General features: G+C 49.7%; 1 non-coding gene across 1 annotated transcript; it reads left to right on the top strand.

Annotated features, from left to right (window-relative positions):
- The first annotated feature begins 15,850 nt into the window (after positions 1–15,850).
- Trnay-gua (transfer RNA tyrosine (anticodon GUA)) lies at positions 15,851–15,940 on the top strand. The gene is given in 2 exon segments: positions 15,851–15,887; positions 15,905–15,940. It is a non-coding gene; the product is annotated as a tRNA-Tyr (tRNA).
- Positions 15,941–16,793: the final 853 nt, after the last annotated feature.

Raw genomic sequence — 16,793 nt, 5'->3', positions numbered from 1 at the left:
TGAGATTCATCTTGGGGATTCCACTAATTCTGGTCTATCTGGTACTTCTGATCTGGTCGATCTAAATCTGGTCGTTCACTTCGAGCTGTGGATCAATTCGCTCTCGCGCTACAAACGGCTAGCCTGGTTAGCTCAGTTGGTAGAGCGACTGCCCCTAGATAGGCGGTGGTTCTGGGTTCGAATCCTGGACGAGGACAAAGTTTTCTTCAACTGCAAAGTTTCTGAAAGAGCTGTACAGCTTTCCTTTGTTGCCGTACGGCTGCATTGAGGTGGATGTCGAATTGTTCTTCAGAGAATAATGTTCGCTGAAAAAAAATCAGGGACTCCTTTTTCATACCGCGTCATTATTCCATTTTATACCATTGTTTAAGTTATCATTCTTGTCCCACATAAGCTAGCTTTTGGGTCAGCATACAGCTCAATCGGGCGCAAAATTTCGCCACCAGATGGAATTCCCGCCATCTGCTGAGGGGAGCGAGCGCACGCGACGGCCCACCTCGCGCCCGTACACCGCGCGCTGGTCGTCGGTTCCAACGGCTGCACTAACCTGGGCGTCACAGGCCTCCTCGACTGAAAGCGGCTGAAGCAAGGCGGTGGTCCCGCCACCATGGCTGGGGCCAAGCGTCCCGCCCGCGCCACGTCTCGCTCCGGGTCGCGCTCCAGGTCCCGGTCCAGGCGTCGTGCCCGCAAGACCGCAGCTGGAAAGAGCAAGGCTGAGACTGTCGATAAAGCCCCGACGAAGAGAGCCAGGCGTGGGGCCACGCCCAAGCGTTCCGCCCGAGCCAAGTCTCGCTCCGGGTCCCGTTCAAGGGCTAGGAGCCAAAAGGCCGCCACTCGGAAGACCGGAGCCCGCGCCACCGCTAAGAGCTCGGGAAGGAAGGCCAGGAGGTCGAGTTCCAAATCCTCCGGAGGAGCCACCCATGCTGCCCCGCGCAAGGGACGGAAGACCGCTGCGCGGCGTTCCCGCTCGGCGTCCCGGAAGAGGAGCCGCTCGCGCGGGAAGACCGCGGCTACGAAGAAGACGACCACCACGGGTCGAAAAAAGGCCAAGTCGCGGTCCAGGTCGCGCTCCAAGGCGCCAAAGAAGCGAGCGGGGATGTCCAAGGCTGCCGACGCGAAAGCTGGAGGCCCACGTGGGAAACGCAAGGCGGCGGGCAAAAGCCGTTCTCGCGGCAGCTCCAAGGGAAAAAAAGCAAAGAAAGCTACTTCGAGCCGGCCGAAGAAAACCGCTGAAGGATCGCACGCTGCCGAGAAACCAGTGGCGAAGCGGAAACCTGGAAAATCCAAAAAGAAGTCTCCGAGCCAGGAAGGCGTTCAGGCGCCCCCACCCAACTCCAACAGCAACTAGGACTCCGCGGCTACGACGACTGAACAAAAATTTGTCGAGGTGAGAGGAAACTCGTTCTGTGGTAACCTCCCAGTGCTCAGTTTTACAATTAATGGGACCACTGACTTCTACGACACTACATATCAGGACAATGCAGGCCGCACTTCTATAGATGTATATACCGGTCCCTACACGAGGTTATTTCATGCTAGCCAACTTGACACCTGCTGCAATGATATTGGCTTCGATTTCGTACTGATGTGGCGGGGCTCCCCTTGCACGAATGCAAAGCGCCCTGCAACCACTCACTACTCTGTGAGCTGCTTCAATCCGCACGAATTCCAGGGTGATAGGAAGGCTGAAATTGCTGGGCATGCTCGCGTATCGGGTACGGCGTCTTGCACTCTTGTAATTTTTAGACCCGTTAGAAGTTAAAGACGAGCGACACTTTGTATGGATATTTATACTTGAAGCGCCCACCTCACTGCTTCCAGGGTTTCCATCCAGTTGCTGTGATCTGTAGGTCTTCCAAGACTCAGTGAATAATCATTGTTCCATATAGGGCAGTTGCAATGTTTCCGTATGCGAATGCGCTGGATGTGATTACATGTTCAAGGCACATATTCTGTAACCTGATTTACTATGCACTTTTAAAACATGAGAAAACCGTACCCTTTAAGGCCACAGCAGAGGCGTGTCAAAACTCAACACTATGAATCCCCCACTCGCTTGAGCTTGTTTCTCCTCCTCTCTTTATCATCGACCGAATGTACCAGGTACTACTCGAGGTCAATCCTGGGGTTCAGCTTCACCCCAACGCCCTCGACTGATCAATCCATGCCACCAACAAGGTTAATTTAACGAATGACGGTGCTGAGCACACGATTTCACTCAGAAGTTTCGTTCTGCGATCTTGCATCACGCAATGAAAGAGGGGCGTTCGGCACTGCGCTGTGCCACAGCGCAGGTCGCATTTCTGAGTAAAATTGTGTGACCGTCGCTGTCATTCGCCAAATTAACCTTGTTGGTGGCACGGATTGGCCAGTCGATGGCATTGTGGTGAAGCTGAACCACGGGATTGACAGTGTTTGGGACGCCCTTGAAAACGAACGTATACCGTATGTGGGTGAGCCGCCGACTCGGCCACAGACGGTTACGCTTTCGAAGGGAAGGCAGAAGGCGCGAAGCTGAAAGTCTGAACCTTTACACTCGAAGTTAACGCGCTGAAGCAGCACCTTCTGAGCTATGAGGTGCTCTTTAGTGGGGGGTCTAGTTTTTACCACACGTATAGCGGGCGGCCAAATGTCGACACACGACCGTTTGTCCCTCTACCTCCACCTGGAACACGGCCGCTGCAGCCGTGAATGTCAAGAGCCCAAGCCACTCGGCCCACTGGGGCGGGTAGATGATGAAACAGCGATAGAAGTCAAAATAACGGGTTTCTTGCTTGGTTGCCTGAAGGTTTTCCGGCCAACTAGGCTGACACTGTGGTCAAAGAATGATCGCGAATGGCACAAAAAGAGCAGCATGCTGAGGCAATATGCGAAGTTGCTAGGAAGAATCTAAGAATCTCCAGTGGTGGAAAACATATAGCAAAGTATGGGTTGGGTTATGGAAACATAGGAAAAAAATCCACATATGCGCTACTGGTTGTGAAGGTAGCTGCAGGTATGTTTTGGGCAAGTGCAGTAAAAATCGCCAAGAATAAGCGGAAGCACCGAGCATAGAGAGGGAAGTGAGCACCGGAGATGGAGGGCGCCTGGACGAGGAGATGAGGAGAGCGCGGCGGAGAAGGGGGAGTAGGAGGCTACAGGTTCCGCCCAACCTCAGAGCGGACGCACGTCCGAAATAAACACAAAGCAAAGTACTGCAAGAACCTGCTAAATATGTCACTCTAGGTGCAGAACGGATCACCCTCATAATACACAAAAAAGGCGCAGCAACTCACTTTTCCATAGCCGTGCAATGAGAAACTCACCTGAATTACTTCAGCGTGAAGTAGAATCAAGGCCACGCGGTGGATGGATGGACAGCCATTACGGGCACACCCAGCAAGCACGAGGCACGAGCTTAACAAGACGGCCAAGAGGTGCGGGCAAGGGGTGCGCTGGAGGTATTGCGTAACCCGCGTTTATGTAACGAAACGGAACTATTATATTTCTTACTTGTATATGAAGGTCTGACCAAGTTATATTTCTGCTAATGTAGTTATTATATATTATATAATAATTAAGTGATATTCATTTGATATACTACTATTATTTTATTGCAATGTCGGTCAGGCACGGTTAGTTCAGACTTTATAGAAAAAATCCACAAAAATAACACAACCCATTATAACAACGTAAAAATTGGCGTGCAAGTCCCGATTACACGATCTTGGCTTCTGTTCTTTCGGTTGAAAATGTATTCAGGCAAAAAAAAAAATCGCACTTACCGTGAAAAACCTCGCACGCGCATGCAGTGTCGACGGAGTACGAAAAATCAGTGGTAATTTATAATTATGGCTGGCAAACCAATCCCTACTGAAAAACACAACAGCGAGTTTTCAAAGCCATAGTCGGGTACATTTGTGCGTTCTCATGGGCACTCACGTCATTTTCCAAAAGGCGTGTCAATCTCTCAACATGCGAGGCTCCCGAACAGTCGAGCAGAATCTTTTCGAGCAATGCGCAATTCGCTTCCCAACAAAGGAAGCATTTCCCAATTCTGACAATCAGAAAGCATCACATTGCGGAGAACGGCTACCCTTGAGGCCTGGTTTTATTAGCTTTGCTCCGTGCGCGTACAAATGAGAATATATGACAACTTCGTTTTTTGGTCGTCCGTCCTAGTCGTATGGCAGCTGCGCTGTTCACACGTGCACCTGGACCACCGATGCGGGAGCTGCACGTACTCGACTCGCAAACATGATAGGGTTCGTTGATTGATTGTAAGGTTTAACGCGCCGAAGCAACCCAGGCGATGAAGCAAGCCGTCGTGGAGGGCTCCGGATTAAATTTGGCCACCGGAGGATCTTGAACGTGCGCCGAAATCTCGTACGCACGGGCATTTTTGCTTTTCCCCTTCACCAGAAAAGCTGCCGCCACGGCCGGGAATCGAACCAGCGTCCCCGTGCTCAGCAGCACAACGCCTTAGCCACTGAGCCACCGCGGAGGGTGTGTTAGGGTTCTTATGGCGAAGTGGGAATTCTATGTTGAGAGCTCAAACACTTCAAAAACGTTTACGACTTGTGGAGGAAGTCACCCGTAATCCTCCAGTCTTTTTAACCTTTCGTTAAGTGCCTCTCCGTATCAAAAACGTGGCCATGAATGAATTCATTACCGTGCTGGAATATTTTGTTATGCATCCCATCATAAGGTTTTGACAGCCTAAGGCGCTGTGGTTTCACTCACAAGGAACGAAGTCAAAACCTACTGGAGGCTGTTTCCACTCCTGCCTGAACTGACCTTCTATCATCATTGAATTTTTCAAAAAATATAATGGTCCTGCAACCAATTGCCAACGTGTGATTGATGCAAGAGTACAGATTTCCATTTTCTTCGTATAGGCTTGATTTGCAACGTTTTACCATATGCCGATATAATGTAAAGGGAAACGAAATCGGCGACAAAAGTATTACTTACTGAGGAAATGAAAACTCGCTGTAGCAATTAAGTAGTTAAAGGTGCATTTTTCTCATTGTGAGACTTTTTTTTTGTGGCGAGAAAATGTGATTATTTAAACATTCATCTGCGATGTTGACAGGCCAGTGCAGTGGTTGCAAATACCTTTAACTTTCGCAATGCTTCACGAATACATTTTGATCGTTACATTACTATATTAAAGGAATAAATTATCGGAACGGTCGGTAAATGGTGCACATGCAATAACTATTGGCACTGCTGCTAATCCATGGCTAGCGGACCCGCAGTTCGTAATGATAAATAACTGCGCCCATGTGACTGAACGCAATTCAAATGTATTGTCGCGTGCAAACCATTAAAGAATATTTTGATTAGTGACATTTTTATAACATTATGTGAGCGATCGAACTTTCTCCTTCTGGTGTGTTGAAAACGTTTAAAGTATTTTGCTAAAGCTGGCCTGGCCCGACAAAATCGCAGACGTTCGCATATGATAAAAGTTCTCGTAAACCTGCCCGGCTACAAAAAAAAAAAAAAAAAAACCCTGAAATGGAAGAAAATGCGCGACTCACTCCCTCATTGGTCGAGAGTGTTTTTATTTCCTGGTTATACAAACAGACACTTTTATTGCCCATTTTGTCGGCTTCACGTGTTTTCACAAGCATTAAAACTTTGCAAGCCAAACCAATTCGGCACCAAACAGAAATGTGCACTCTTCCTGTTATTCCCACGCGCCTTTGCAGCGACAGTTCATTTTCTAAGAAACTAAGAATGACTCCCACAGGACTGAGGCCCCTACCATCGGCCACCAAAGGTTCGTTTTTAAATATACGTTGACTCCTTCTGTATGATAAGTTTTGATCAGTTGAGGCGGGAGTCGAGATCCCCTTCGTTGTGTTTTCACTTCCACGCGGATCACACTAGCGCCCGCGCCTTGTGAAATACTTTCCCAGTCCTTTGAAACCCCATGATAGGATGACGACTACAATATTCCATCCCGGTACGTAATAAAATTCATGTCGAGATTTTCGGTAGGGATGTCTTTTTGACAAGGCGCATATGTTGCAGAAAAGAGCGAACTTAGCGACGGCGCTTTCGTACGAAGCCAAAATAACGCTCATTCCATGCGCAAAGGCAACAAGTACCCAGGAAAAAAAATAAGAAATTTCTTCTTAAAATATACGGCCGACCCGCAGTGGTGCGCGGACCGCGGTGTCAGGTGCCCTAACTTGCCCATTTTACCTCCTCTTGGTACACGGTATCCTCATTAGCAGTGCGTTTATGTTGCTTGATCTTCGAGGGTATTCACGAGTATTGTCAAGATGTCGCCGCTATCGCTAAAGTGGGGCCACTCCTGGCTTCCGTTCCCGACTTCGGAACGTTCCCGATGCCATAAACATCCACATATGTACTACCTTCATGGAGAGTCATCCCTTACGCAGCCCGTGTGGCGTGTAGTCTTTGTTTTCGGATTTCAAGAAGCACATCACAACAAAATGACTCCTTTCTGATGCAGCATCAACGTGATTGCAGCCTTGGCGGGTGCGCAGTTGATTGCCCAAATGTGAGCCTGCAGCGCTTCATCAGGATGTCGGACCGTGCAGTGACAAAGAGACCTTTGGCAGCCGAGCTGTTCCTTGAGCAGCAGCGCAAGAATGTGCTCAAAAAATCCTCTGTGTTCAGACTTTCCCGCAACAACACGCCCATGAAGCCCCATTTTCAGCGCACGCTGCTCACTACCGTTTGCAAGCAAAACCCTAATAAACTTCCTTGGCCCGTGTTCGCCTTTTGTCTTGTCCAAAAGGGGTCTATACCCGTTCCACACGTGCATGAAAAGTGACATTAGGTGCGTAAGGCCATAAGGTTTAATGTCAATAATTCGCTACTACGCACAAAAATCTAATTCTATTTTCTTTAATGCCACTATTCGTTTAGGACTCCCTCACAACTCGTTCACCTTAACGCTACGTACTCTCGAACGCGATAGAAACTGAGCATCAGCGTGTTGACGCGTAAACGTAGCCGAAGGAAGCCGATTTTTTGTGCCCTTCTAGCAACCTGTTTCATCGGGAAGGGTACATGGAGAAACACTGAGGTATCTGTCTTGATTCGGCTACCCTCGTTATCATAAGCCGGCTACACACGGGCGCCTTTTTTTTTTTCGTTCTTTTTTCGCGTCGTCGTGGAGTGAAGTTCAGGCGGCGGCAACGTTCAGAAGAAGACATTTCCCTAAAAACAGCGGCGCAAGGCAGAACGTCGTGCTACTTATCGGTGGTATCAATGTACAAATGCGCCGCCGTTTTCAATAGTACTGATTTTTCTATGGCTGGCAGGCGAGGGCTGCTGCTGAAGTTGTTACAAACGGCTCACGCCACTTTTTCAAGAGAAGATTGTGTTGGCCGACTCGTGTCGCCGGCGGTGTTGCTGTTGGCGTCGTGCGACCAAACTCCCTCCTCCCTCCCTCTCCATCCTCCTCACCCGAAGCTGGTGACCGCAAATCTGCCTCTCCCGCAGCCGGTGGCCGCCAAACGCCCCGCTCCCACAAGCGGCGCACCGGATCTTTGGCATAAAAACGGAAAAATAAAAAATGACAAAAAGATAGACCAACATAAACGAAAAGCGGCGACTCCCCGCATGGACTGTGGTGGAAATAATCGACAGAGAAAATAAAATATCATCCACAAAAACGCCTAATTAACAAACATAATTGAAAATTTGAAACACCCGCCATCAGGCTGCCGCTGTGGGCCTCGCGATGAATACCGCAGATGGCGCCACCGAAACGAGCAAACATGACAAACATGCCATTGCGCTTAGTTGTTGTTGTTGCTAAACTTTATTGACACACACACACACACACACACAAAAAGACCCCCAAAGTCCGGGGTTCTGAAAGGTAAAATAATTATCTATACACACGGCCGGAGGACCTGACGAATGTGAGCCACCAGAGCTCGAAGTCGAGTTGGTGGGCGAAGCCGGGCGCTCGTCACGAGGAGCGCAAGTGGTTGGCCCCATGGGTTGGTCCTAGCACGGCATGGCTAGAGCGTTAGCCCGGCCGTGCCCCTAGCAGCGCGGAGCGAGTGACGTCAGGAGCATACAGTTGGCGCGCGCGTTTCTGAAGTTCATAGATGGCGCAACCAAGAGCTTAAACAGCTCTGCTGTTAAAAGAGTTTTGGCTGCACGTGCAGCCTGATTGGGACCCGACCAAGTACCGTACTTACCCGATTCTAACGCGCACCTTTTTTCCGCGAAAATAGGCCGAAAAATCGCATGCGCGTTAGAATCGGATACGAAACCGAAACTGCCAAAACAGCTGAAATTTCGTTCCACCCATCGCCATCGCCATCTCAAGATGGCGCCAAAGCCTTTAGCAACAATTTTTCGGATCTAGGCGCCTAGGTTTTCTTTCGGCGTTCACACAAATCATCAAATTATTCCACTTGCGTGCTTGATAACAGCAATGGCAGCAGCAGCAACGAAGGTGCGCCGCTTCCGCGGCTTACGAGCGGCTCCTACGCGTTCACAACGAGCGGTTGACTGAAGCGTATGCCTCTGGAGAAGCTCGCGGGATGGGCATGCGAGGCGTCGGCCATGATCCCATCGAACATGGTTGAACGTTCGTTCAGAAGTCTGGCATCGCGAACGCGCTTGACGTCACCAATGACGAGATGTTGCGGTCAGCGGAAGGCGACAAGGAGCTCTCGGAGAGCGATGAGGAGTGAGATGAGTGAGACTACTTCGGGGAATAAATCGCCCCTTTCTCTCGCATTCGTTTTTCGTGCTCTCAAAGTTCCTAGCGCGTTACAAACGGAGGTGCAAGTTTTTTCGGTTTTTTGCCAGGAAAATCGGGTGCGCGTTAGAATCGGGGGCGCGTTAGAATCGGGTAATTACGGTACCCAAAACGAGCCCTCAAGTCAAGCCCCGCTTCAAGCGGCCTGTCTCTTGATATGAGTTCCTGTCTCTTCCGCGCCACGCCACCCGCAGAAAAAGAGCTGGATTGTAATTGGTCAAGGGTTGTGTTGTCGTTGGTTAAGGGATGTGCATTTGATTAGACAGGGATTTCAAACGAATCGGCTTACGGTTTCACAGGTTTGGACGAGCTTAGCGTGCACCCCCGTTCCCGATAGCGGAGGGGTCGGTTTTTTAAGCTATTTCTCATAATCGTAATGCTTAATATCACAAAAGTTATATTCTAAACGCTTCCTAGATGTTTTTGCATGCGTTCAAAACTTCAAAATATCAGTGTCTTTTTCTTTTGTAGTGAAAGCTGCACTACGCTACCTCGGGCGCTCTTCGCGGGATTATCACTTTTGACCTTGCAAGCTGGATGTCAAACCACACCCCCTTCCGCAAGCGCCCTGCACGGAGCAGAGGCCCGATGGCGGGGAGAGATAGACGGCAAGGGAGAGATATGCTTATTCTTGGATGAAACAAGAGCGAACGTAAACAAAGACAAAGGAAGCGGAACGCAAGGACAGCCGCTAGTCTAATAACTAAAGTTGATTATCACGAAGGGTGAATATAAACACTTAACACAAAACAACAAAAAACACCGCGCATGAGCAAAACAAGCTTACAAAAGCCACGGCGATACGTCAACTACATAGACACCGGCTAAAGTCAAAGCCCACGCAGATATGCAATCTTTTTGGGATGAAGACACACGCTTGCTTAGCTGACACACTTGTCTACTCTTTCTGCTATGTGGAACGCTTCCATAATTTTGCGGGCGTTTGTTCCCGGTGCCTAAATAAAATGTAGTGGAAGGAAAGTTAGGTTTACACCGGCGGCACTTAGTACAATGTCAAGAAAGATGGGATGATGGGGGCCCTTTAATGAGAATCCATGCTCTCTCAAACGCACGTTGGCGTAACTTGTGTTCCACTTCCTTTGTCTGTGTTTAAGTTCGCGCTGGTTTCATCCACGAATATGTCTTTCCAACGAGCCCAGCTGGCAAACCTTCTGGCGACAGATAGGCGAGGAGGAAACGGAAACGTGCCGGTACCCATGTCGCCACCTTGCGGAGAGCCCGCCATAAAGCAGCGGCCCGATGGCGGGGAGAGATAGGCGTCAGGGGAGAGATAAGCGAGGAGGGAACGGAGATGTACACGGAACCCGTGTCGCCACCTGGCAGAGGAAGGCGAGGAGGCCGCCGCCGCAGCGATAAGCGTGCGCCACAAAGGAAGGCCTAGAGGCCACGTGCGGGGCAGAGCCGTGTGCGATGGGGGAAGGCGAACATGCAGCTGTGGTCGCTCGTACCGCGGCGAGGCTTAAAAAACTCCGTGAGGCGAAAAAAGATGACGAATAATCAGTGTATTCATTGCAAACATGCCTGTATATCATTGCGAAACCCCACCTCGACCACTCCCCGACAATGGGCCCAACTAAGGCAGTGAAGCTTTCGCTATCAACTAGGGTTAACTAAAGTTGCTGTAACCACAAAATTGCTGTAACCACAGCAACTTTTTTTTGTCATCATCGCCATCATGTGTATCTTTGCCGAATCTTCTTGGGGCATAGTTCTCTGCAGGAATGGCATACCGCGCAACAAAGGCGCTCTTAAAGAGCCATGCAGACAAAATGAAAGTTTGGTTCTCTCGATAGATAGCCTCGTTAGAATAACACTGACACCACTTTTAACGCAAACTTCATTCAAATAAGCTCTATAATTACAAGAGTAGGGCCGTGCATGGGAACCGCTAGCTCATTTCCCGCACTAGAACGTACGACGTATTTTGGGCAGCTGTGCGATTGGTTGCGGCCGGCAAAATCCAACGCAAATTAAGTGAGTTACAAGCTTGCAGAACGAGCTATTTGCGCTTAAATTTAACGCATATTCTTTTTATAGCAGTAAGAATAGTGGGGTACAATGCCACAGAAGTTACGAACGGAAACGTAAACATAGAAGCGGTGCGTACTGTGGGCACTATTCCGGTTATAGCTGCACGTCCGTCTAGCGCGTTCAGCTGACACTGGCCAACTGGCATAAGCGACATTGTCTTCTGTGACTCTGTTTGTCGAGCATACACAATTTTTCACGAAGCGAGTACTATCAACCGTAACAAACATTATCCAGGCACAAATCCGGTCAAAAACAAAGCGACTGCGGACAGCGGTCCCGAGCGTTATGGTGGCGCCATCAAGGAGGACTGACAGCAAACAAGGCATTCCGTCGTTCGCTGAAGGCCTAGTCCGCATACTTACGTTCGCATCAGTACTTGTTCCGCATACGTCATCGCAGACGTCACAAAACACAGGATTCAGCGGTAGAATCAAAATAATGGCTTAAATCGTTTTAATTTCTCAGCGAATAAAGCATCGTTTCGTGACGGACAAGTGCTGGGGGCACTATAAAACACCAAATCTTTCGAATAAAACAAACTTGTATTTTGTCTGCGTATCCCCTCAAACGTTCCTTCGGAACACTGCACTCGACAGTGTACACTTCTTGTTTTGCCTGATTGAGTGTGTGCCTGTGCATGTGTTTCAAGAGTCATGTGTACGTGAGATATTTTTTCATATCTTTTCATATCACCTTCACCCTCATCTGGCACTCGGTCGGCTAGACTGGCTGAGTTACCCTACTTATTAGGAACGCTCTCTCTCTCTCTTTCTGGTAGAGGAACTGTGGCTGCTGCAGTTATGAAGCCACCTTGTAGTCTGTTTTGCCCGTGCATTCAAACTGACAAATTTCAGGATCGTTTGCAGCGTGGATGACGTTTTCGCACAGGCCCGACATACGCGAGCAAGCAGCCTCTTCACCGAAGGAGTAATTGGCCCCAACTGGCATGTCAGGAGCATAAATTACTGAACACCAGAACACAAGTTTGTTTCTGGTTATATTCCCTCAAACAAAGACAGATAAAGAAACAACTTTATTAATATTCAAGGATCAGGTGAGGGGGGTTGGGGCGGTCCAGAGGGCCCCCGCGACCACCAGGGCCCGGGTGGTCACCAAGTCTTGACTGGATGCCTCCGGGTCGCGCAGCGCCTGCTCCCAGAGGGAGGGGGAAGGAAGGGGGGGAAAGTGGTCTGCTGGGCACTCGCACAAAGAATGATAGTGCGTGTCGAGAGCCCCGCACTCAAGGCATGTTGGGGAGTCAAAAAGGTGTGGGTGGGTGCTAAAATGAGCTGAGTGCGGTGGGGGAAGGTGTGGGTCTGGAGAACGCGCAGGCAGTGAGCTGCGTCTAGGGTGAGTTGGGGATGTGGTGGAGGGTACTGGCGGCGGAGGAGGCGGTAGTGAAGGGTGATGTCCCTGTAATGCAAGAGCCCGGCGGGGCTACCGGAAGGGGCACCGCGTGTAGGCGTAGATGAAGCGGTGGCCCGGTCTACTAGTTCGCGAGCACGTACGTTCGCCACCTCATTAGCACCTACGCCTGTGTGGGCTGTTGTCCACAACAGGCCCACCGTGTCGGTTGGGGGATGGGTGGCCAGAATTTTCCGGGCCTGTGGGGAGATGTTGCCCCGGAGAAAATGGCGGATGGCTGTCTGCGAGTCGGAGAGGACGTAGAAGGGGGTGGAGCGCTGGGAAAGCGCGAGGGCAATAGCCGCCTCCTCCACCGTCGTGGTGTTAGAGGTTGGAATGGTGGCAGTGGCTGTATACTGTGAGGGAAGGGATGCCCGATGACTGCAACGGAGTGCGTGGAGCGATTGGGGTACGGAGCGGCGTCGGTGTAGAGGGTGTGTGACGCTGGGGGGTATTTGTGGGAGTGGGTGACTGCTCGGGCATGCCGGCGAGCTGCATGGTACGTGGGGTGCATGTGTCTAGGGAGAGGGCGGACTTTAATGTGTGCGCGGATGTGAGCTGGAATGGGGGTGGGAGGGGTAGGGAGTGTGGGGGGCGGGGTGTTCATAGATTGTAGAATGTAGTGCCCTGTGGGAGACGAGGCTAGCCACGTGAGTTAGGAAGTGTGGTGAGCGTCTATGTACTCTCTGATGGTATTGTGGACGCCTAGGGCTAGGATTCTGTCATTGGGGTGTAGGGAGGAAGGAGGAGTGCATGTCGATAGGTTTTCCGCAAAAGGGCATCAAGTTTGTTAAGTTGGGTGGGTGTGAGACGAAGGTAGCGGAGCTGATACATAAGACGGTAAATGAGAAAGATGTGCACGAGCCGTAGACGATCCTGTTCATTGAGGCCGTGCTGTTTGTTGGCGATACAACAAAGGTAAACCAGGACCCATGCGCAAACTTTTCCAGCTTATATTGCCTTGTTGTTCAACGTGGCATGGAAGAATATGTGCCTGTTCCACTTTCGGTAACGTGAAACTATGCAACAATCGCCTTGTTGAAGTTTAACAGCGGCGAAGTTAGAACGGGTATAGCGGCGGAATTTAAACTGAAGCCGTGGTTTGAGCACTTACGGAGCGAGAAACGGCACCCACACTTCGACGTACGTTGAGTAAAACGGGTGTGCGACATCGAGCCGTAACACATCGGCGTCACCCCCTCCGTCTATTGCTTATTGACGTTTGCGATAGCCATGGTTGCGAACTGGACAGTACCGGAGGCTTACAAGGACGCGGGTTCGATTCCCGGCCCCGGTGGCCGCTTTTATGATGGAGGCGAAAAGCAAAAACGCCCGTGTGTACGAGATTTCGGCACATGTTAGAGAACCCCAGGTGGTCAAAATTAATCTGGAGCCCTGCACTACGGCTTGCCTCATCGCCTGTGAAGCGTCGGCGCGTTAAACCCCACAATCGATCAATCAATACCGGAGGCTTCATACTCGGGAAAAGGACTGAAAAGCACAGAATGTGGTTCCCTTAGGCTGAAGAAATCGGTACAAGAAAAATGAACGTTCGTGTTAATTGATTTTTTCCCTTGTGCCCGTTATCCGCTCTGGGTTCTTTTTTTTTTTTTTTTTGAACGGAGTATTGCCTGACTATAAAATGCAGCCAAAAGCAATACGCTGCGAAATGCCCGGGCGTTCACTGCCCGCTTGAAGCCCACCAGAAATTTATTCAGAATCAAGCACTCAACCTAATCAGCGGTGTTTTGATAATTACATTTTTTTATTATATTAGGCCACACGCGGAAATGAATTAGAACGAAGCGCGTGACAAGCACGGAGTCGTCGGTTTCTCCGCGCAAAGGTAATCCTAATTCACAACAGAAATTTTCTCCTCTTGCAGGATGCGAACTTAGGTCGGCTCAACGGGCCATGGAACAAATAAAGTTAGGAGTAACACTCAGGGATAGGAAACGAGCTTCTTGGATCAGAGAACAAACTAGAGAAGATATCATTGTTCAAATAAAGCAAGAGAAATGGACTTGGGCGGACCAGGTAGTGAGACGAACCGACAACCGGTGGACAATTAGGGTAACACAGTGGATACCAAGAGATGTCTCTAGACGAAAGGGAAGGCCACTAACCTCATGGAGGGATGAAAAATTTCACCATCTCCCCGTAGGTGAACCCTGAGTAGTATGCGAAGCAGTCATGGTGTCGACTCAAGTTCCGATTAGTTTTCAGTTTGATCGCGCCGTTGCGGGTGAGAATGAGGGGAGTGGAGCGCCGCACGCGTCATTTATACCGATGAGCTACAGTGGCGCCCCCAGCGGAATATGCAGCGGTTACCGTCGCGTCTGTAATCCTAAGCTCCTTCGCATTATCGCGCGCGGAGCGGCAGGGGTTGCCATTCGTTGCGCAATCCCGGAGAGGAGAGGAGCTTTGGAGAGGAGAGGAGGAATGCCGGAGAGGAGAGGAGCGTCGGAGAGGAGAGGAGGAATGCCTCGCATACTACTCAGGGTTCCCCTACGGGAAGATGACGGTGGTTGAAAGCGAAGCTATCTCGTGATGGATTGTTTGGTTGGCCAATCCCTAGGGGCATCCTGCCACAATAATCATCAGCGGTGCCAGGCCAGGCATGCGCAGTGGGGGTGTGGACGCCGCACAACGGCGCCCACACAACGGCGGAGGGAACAGGATCGACCATAAGCTGCTTCGCATCTAAAATAGAGAAATTCGGGGGTAAACGGTGGACTCGAGCAGCGCAGGACAGTAGCAGTCGGAAGCCAATGGGAGAGGCCTTCGTCCTGCGGTGGACCTGAGTTGGATGATGATTGTGATGATGATGATGATGATGGTGGTGGTGGTGGTGGTGGTGGTGGTGGTGGCGGCGGTGGTGGTGGTGGTGTGGTTGTGTGATGATGATAATGCTGATGATGATACGGAATGCGAAACTAAATACGGGAGAGCGGTGCTATGGCCACCGGTGGTGTCGGTTCTTTCTGAGCCAGTATAAGTACTTTCCGCAGCGTTTCTCTTACAGCTTTGCCCGTCGGCTACGCACTTAGCGAGACTTCGCGGTCGTACTTTGCATTAGCTGTAATATCGGGCGAGCTTCAAGGCATCCGAATTTGTGCTTCTGGACATCCCAATGGAAGATTTCGCTTGTTCTTGTTGGCAGTGGAAGAATTCTTGTTTAGGGCAGCCAACCTGAGCCGATGACATTAGGAGTGGGCTCCAACTCCTACTTTCGAGTGTTCTGCTTAAAAAGCTTTATATGAATGTCAGATAATTCATAAATATGTCCCCTTCTAGCAATCAGAGAGACCCAACGTAATATAAAACCGGACGAGAACTACTGAACTGTGTTTGGTTTTCGTTTTCCTTTAGCACATATTTCTTGCACCTAACAAATTCACCTGGCTGCCCAACAGAAGTTTTAAGGTTTACGGCTCTAACAGTCCAGTAAGTTTGTTAAAATAAGCCCATTCAAAATTACCTCCGTATGGAGTTTCTGATGGCACATTTAAATTGGGGACAACTTTAGCGCAAGCGCAAGCTCAACCTGGCCTTTCCAACACCACGACGAAATACTCTGACCCCGTTTCTAGGCCAACGCGAATGATCGCCCTACCTACTCAAGCTGGGCGTGGTCAGGTCCCCGTTCCGTCGATAGCTCAGTTGGTAGAGCGGTGGACTGTAGAGGTTCAGGATGCTGATATCCATAGGTCGCTGGTTCGAATCCGGCTCGACGGACTAAACTTTTTTTAACTGTGTAATGTGCAGGATGCCTAAGAGTTTTATAGGTGTGAGAGAACATCTCTCGTAGGTCTTCTCCCGATTATTCAGGGAGGTCGAGTATGTTTCCGATAAGGTAAAGGTGACATCCATCCACCTGAAAGTATATTGCATCAGTGGTAATAGATATAGATTCTGAGAAAACTTCGCAGTCGAAAAAAAGGTTAGCCTTCATTCGGGTGTTTGATCTTTTGATCCGCGTTTATCTATAGCATTAACTCTACAAATGGTGCTGTTAAAAGCATACATATTTGTCCATCAGTGGCCAAGCCGTGTACTGGTGACCACAAGTGAGTTTTCTAAGCCTTACCCGGGACCGTTTTTCTGAAATAGATGGAAAACTAGAACATCTATGGGCCGAGATATCCACCTAGGTTAAATATCACCAAGTAGTTTAAATAAGTCTGCCGACCTGCAACGTAAGCTGCGCCTCGGAGCAGAGGTGTAGCACTGGCCATCAAACGCGGCAATATTTAAAAAAACAAATGTGTTTAATGGGGAAAACAAAAAAAAGAAAAAAAAGAAAAGGCACATCCCGTGGTTTTAAAATACTACGCGAAAAATAAGTAAAATCGAATAAGCAATGCACCAAAAGGTGGAAATTGGTCTATACTTTTCTTTGTCCGACCTTTCACAACCACACGTGCGTCAATGCAAAGGAAGCAAGTGCCGTGGTCACTTTTAGAGGACGGCGGACAAGTTCCGTTGTTTACTGATACAAATAATCATACATATATCAGAGGAAAGGTGCGCATTTATTCCTTCTGCAAGCAACTGCATCCATCGACCTTGTCTTGGAAGTAGAAGCAGC

Source organism: Haemaphysalis longicornis, unplaced genomic scaffold (assembly GCF_048455015.1).
Source record: "Haemaphysalis longicornis isolate Haplotype H1 unplaced genomic scaffold, Haemaphysalis longicornis Haplotype H1 scaffold_1, whole genome shotgun sequence".
NCBI lineage: Eukaryota > Metazoa > Arthropoda > Arachnida > Ixodida > Ixodidae > Haemaphysalis > Haemaphysalis longicornis.
This window is presented reverse-complemented; position numbering and strand designations above follow the sequence as displayed.